The following is a 5,764-nucleotide window of genomic DNA, read 5'->3' on the forward strand; positions in this document are numbered from 1 at the left end:
TTTTGAGACATGTTGTGCAACAAAGCGAAGAACACAGAAATCCACTTTTAATGTCATTTGTGGTCTATAAAAATGTCCTATGAGCAAAGAAAGTGTAAAGTTAATGTTAGTGGAATTTCCAGTGAACAGCGCAGTACTCCAAAGGAATGTGTTGTCACCTTTGTTGTTTATTCTCCTCATGGACTTTGTAATGGGTAGAACAGTTGGAGATGGAGAAGAATATTGTGAGTTCAATGGCAGGGCAAGATTAGAAATGACCCTATAAGAGATAATACTCAAGTGCCATATGTGGATGAGATCATGGAGAGCGGCAGATGGAGATGATTTGGCCATGGTCTTTGCACACCACAAGAGAGATCAGTTCAGCAAACGTTCAGTTGGGCTCCACAAGGCAATAGAAGATATGAAAGCCCCAGGCCTACATGGCTGAGGACTACGAGGGACGTTCATTAAATATTTCCCCTGACCCACTTAGGATTATCATACTTGACTGAAATTTCCTCTGTACATTGGTACGTTAGTGTCTAGGTAACATGATAATTTGCCGCACTGAACTCGCATTGCTTCCTTTTTTACAGGTGTTAGATTAAAGTAAGGTGTGACTATGGACCTAGTCGAGTACCGAGCATTGATCAGGTTTTTATATTTGAAAGGTCACATGGCGAAACAGACCTTCGATGTAATCAAACAAACTTATGGAGATGATGCTCCATCATATGATGTTGAAAAACACTGGCGATACCAGTTCAAGTGTGGCCGAACATCTGTCGGAACAACGCCTGTTCCTTTACAGCCCTATTCTGCCATTGATGAAGAGACCATCGACCATCCATCAAATAATGGCTTCCATTTTGGAAGACTGCCACATAATTGTTCGTTAGTTAACCCCAATTGTGAAGATAAGTGTGGGGTGTGGAAAAATCCTTCAAGATCATTTGCACATCAATAAGTTGGGTATATGCTGGATTCCCAACCTCCTTACTCCTTTTCGGAAGCAGGAACGAGTGGATTGCTTGAAGGCTCTATTGGACATTTTTCAACAAATCCAGGAAGCCTTTTTTCATAAAACTATCACACAGAATGAAAAATAGGTCCATCATTAATATCCTGAGACTAAAGTCCAGTTTATGCAGTGGAAGCACTTTGTCTCACCAGCCCCAAAGAAGGCAAGAGTGTATCCCTCTGCAGGAAAGGTCATGCTTACCGTCTTTTGGGACCAGAACGGAATAGTGATGACGGATTTCCTGGACAAGGGTGGCACAATTACTGGGTCTTACTATGCTTCACAACTGCGTAAACTGCAAGAACCCATCAAACTCAAAAAGTGTGGCAGCCTGACTAAAGGAGTCTAACTCCTGCAAGACAATGCTCCAGTCTACAACTAGCATATCACTCTCCTGCAAGACAATGCTCTAGTCCACAACTAGCACATCGCTCAGACAAAAGTGCACTCTAGTGGCTATAAAATTCTTCCACAACCCCCTTATTCTCCTAACCTGGCACATATTCATACACTTATGCCGTTTACCATCAACGGGGGTAGAGGGCTTCATATAAATATAGCATTCACACTTCAGCCATATTACACACTTATCTTCTATATTTCATAATAGTTTCTATACCTTTCCCCCAAAAAAACTTGAAATATCAAATAGAAATTGAATTTACGTTATCCAATCGAGTTTAATACCTGTAACAGATGCCAAGAATCACAATGAAGCTATCCAAGTGCACGCACACAGCTATCTGTCGAACGCAGCTCTGTAAACAAATCCTCACTATATCTTATTCTTATGCTATTCTGTAGTATTGAAATTTCACCACTTATTCCCCTTGCAACAGACACCATGAACTAGAGATGATTAGAGAAACTAGCACATAGTACTCAAAATTCAAGCAGCAATAGGAGAACATGGTTATGAATGAATGGTTACATTTTTATAGGTCCCATCCCTACTAAAGATAAATGTACACATACACAAACAAACACACATATATATATGTATATATATACATACATACATACATATATATATATATATATATATATATATATATATATATATATATATATATACATACATTACATATATATATATGATAAATTTTGCACATTTAGACGTGTTTTTCATATTCAAATAAGCCATATATATTTTCGATATATTAATGTCTGGATTCTCTTAACGACCTCGGGATCAGAGCCCCAGGCGAAATCACACAAAGACAAGAGCTTGTGACCGGCAGGGAATCGAACCCTGGTAAGCAAGCTTGTATAGACAGTGACTAAACAACTTGGCCACGAAGAAAGATAAAAGTCAATGATAATTCTTCTGTACTTATACCTGTCGAATTCAGGTGTTTTGTACTTAGAATTGAAATCAACCCATCTTCACCATCGTAGCTAATTGGTTGTTTGTTACTGCGGTTTTCGATTAATGATAAATTTTGCACATTTAGACGTGTTTTTCATATTCAAATAAGCCATATATATTTTCGATACATTAATGTCTGGATTCTCTTAACGACCTCGGGATCAGAGCCCCAGGCGAAATCACACAAAGACAAGAGCTTGTGACTGGCAGGGAATCGAACCCTGGTAGGCAAGCTTATATAGACAGTGACTAAACCACTTGGCCACGAAGAAAGATAAAAGTCAATGACAATTCTTCTGTACTTATACCTGTCGAATTCAGGTGTTTTGTACTTAGAATTGAAATCAACCCATCTTCACCATCGTAGCTAATTGGTTGTTTGTTACTTGGCATTCGATTAATGATAAATTTTGCACATTTAGACGTGTTTTTCATATTCAAATAAGCCATATATATTTTCGATACAATAATGTCTGGATTCTCTTAACGACCTCGGGATCAGAGCCCCAGGCGAAATCACACAAAGACAAGAGCTTGTGACCGGCAGGGAATCGAACCCTGGTAGGCAAGCTTGTATAGACAGTGACTAAACCACTTGGCCACGAAGAAAGATAAAAGTCAATGACAATTCTTCTGTACTTATACCTGTCGAATTCAGGTGTTTTGTACTTAGAATTGAAATCAACCCATCTTCACCATCGTAGCTAATTGGTTGTTTGTTACTTGGCATTCGATTAATGATAAATTTTGCACATTTAGACGTGTTTTTCATATTCAAATAAGCCATATATATTTTCGATACATTAATGTCTGGACTCTCTTAACGACCTCGGGATCAGAGCCCCAGGCGAAATCACACAAAGACAAGAGCTTGTGACCGGCAGGGAATCGAACCCTGGTAGGCAAGCTTGTATAGACAGTGACTAAACCACTTGGCCACGAAGAAAGATAAAAGTCAATGATAATTCTTCTGTACTTATACCTGTCGAATTCAGGTGTTTTGTACTTAGAATTGAAATCAACCCATCTTCACCATCGTAGCTAATTGGTTGTTTGTTACTTGGCATTCGATTAATGATAAATTTTGCACATTTAGACGTTTTTTCATATTCAAATAAGCCATATATATTTTCGATACATTAATGTCTGGACTCTCTTAACGACCTCGGGATCAGAGCCCCAGGCGAAATCACACAAAGACAAGAGCTTGTGACCGGCAGGGAATCGAACCCTGGTAGGCAAGCTTATATAGACAGTGACTAAACCACTTGGCCACGAAGAAAGATAAAAGTCAATGACAATTCTTCTGTACTTATACCTGTCGAATTCAGGTGTTTTGTACTTAGAATTGAAATCAACCCATCTTCACCATCGTAGCTAATTGGTTGTTTGTTACTTGGCATTCGATTAATGATAAATTTTGCACATTTAGACGTGTTTTTCATATTCAAATAAGCCATATATATTTTCGATACATTAATGTCTGGATTCTCTTAACGACCTCGGGATCAGAGCCCCAGGCGAAATCACACAAAGACAAGAGCTTGTGACCGGCAGGGAATCGAACCCTTCGTGGCCAAGTGGTTTAGTCACTGTCTATACAAGCTTGCCTACCAGGGTTCGATTCCCTGCCGGTCACAAGCTCTTGTCTTTGTGTGATTTCGCCTGGGGCTCTGATCCCGAGGTCGTTAAGAGAGTCCAGACATTAATGTATCGAAAATATATATGGCTTATTTGAATATGAAAAACACGTCTAAATGTGCAAAATTTATCATTAATCAAATGCCAAGTAACAAACAACCAATTAGCTACGATGGTGAAGATGGGTTGATTTCAATTCTAAGTACAAAACACCTGAATTCGACAGGTATAAGTACAGAAGAATTGTCATTGTCTTTTATCTTTCTTCGTGGCCAAGTGGTTTAGTCACTGTCTATATAAGCTTGCCTACCAGGGTTCGATTCCCTGCCGGTCACAAGCTCTTGTCTTTGTGTGATTTCGCCTGGGGCTCTGATCCCGAGGTCGTTAAGAGAGTCCAGACATTAATGTATCGAAAATATATATGGCTTATTTGAATATGAAAAACACGTCTAAATGTGCAAAATTTATCATTAATCGAATGCCAAGTAACAAACAACCAATTAGCTACGATGGTGAAGATGGGTTGATTTCAATTCTAAGTACAAAACACCTGAATTCGACAGGTATAAGTACAGAAGAATTATCATTGACTTTTATCTTTCTTCGTGGCCAAGTGGTTTAGTCACTGTCTATACAAGCTTGCCTACCAGGGTTCGATTCCCTGCCGGTCACAAGCTCTTGTCTTTGTGTGATTTCGCCTGGGGCTCTGATCCCGAGGTCGTTAAGAGAATCCAGACATTAATGTATCGAAAATATATATGGCTTATTTGAATATGAAAAACACGTCTAAATGTGCAAAATTTATCATTAATCGAATGCCAAGTAACAAACAACCAATTAGCTACGATGGTGAAGATGGGTTGATTTCAATTCTAAGTACAAAACACCTGAATTCGACAGGTATAAGTACAGAAGAATTGTCATTGACTTTTATCTTTCTTCGTGGCCAAGTGGTTTAGTCACTGTCTATACAAGCTTGCCTACCAGGGTTCGATTCCCTGCCGGTCACAAGCTCTTGTCTTTGTGTGATTTCGCCTGGGGCTCTGATCCCGAGGTCGTTAAGAGAGTCCAGACATTAATGTATCGAAAATATATATGGCTTATTTGAATATGAAAAACACGTCTAAATGTGCAAAATTTATCATTAATCGAATGCCAAGTAACAAACAACCAATTAGCTACGATGGTGAAGATGGGTTGATTTCAATTCTAAGTACAAAACACCTGAATTCGACAGGTATAAGTACAGAAGAATTGTCATTGACTTTTATCTTTCTTCGTGGCCAAGTGGTTTAGTCACTGTCTATACAAGCTAGCCTACCAGGGTTCGATTCCCTGCCGGTCACAAGCTCTTGTCTTTGTGTGATTTCGCCTGGGGCTCTGATCCCGAGGTCGTTAAGAGAATCCAGACATTAATGTATCGAAAATATATATGGCTTATTTGAATATGAAAAACACGTAAAAATGTGCAAAATTTATCATTAATCGAATGCCAAGTAACAAACAACCAATTAGCTACGATGGTGAAGATGGGTTGATTTCAATTCTAAGTACAAAACACCTGAATTCGACAGGTATAAGTACAGAACAATTGTCATTGACTTTTATCTTTCTTCGTGGCCAAGTGGTTTAGTCACTGTCTATACAAGCTTGCCTACCAGGGTTCGATTCCCTGCCGGTCACAAGCTCTTGTCTTTGTGTGATTTCGCCTGGGGCTCTGATCCCGAGGTCGTTAAGAGAATCCAGACATT

Source organism: Palaemon carinicauda, chromosome 27 (genome assembly GCF_036898095.1).
Source record: "Palaemon carinicauda isolate YSFRI2023 chromosome 27, ASM3689809v2, whole genome shotgun sequence".
In the NCBI taxonomy this organism is placed as follows: Eukaryota; Metazoa; Arthropoda; class Malacostraca; order Decapoda; family Palaemonidae; genus Palaemon; species Palaemon carinicauda.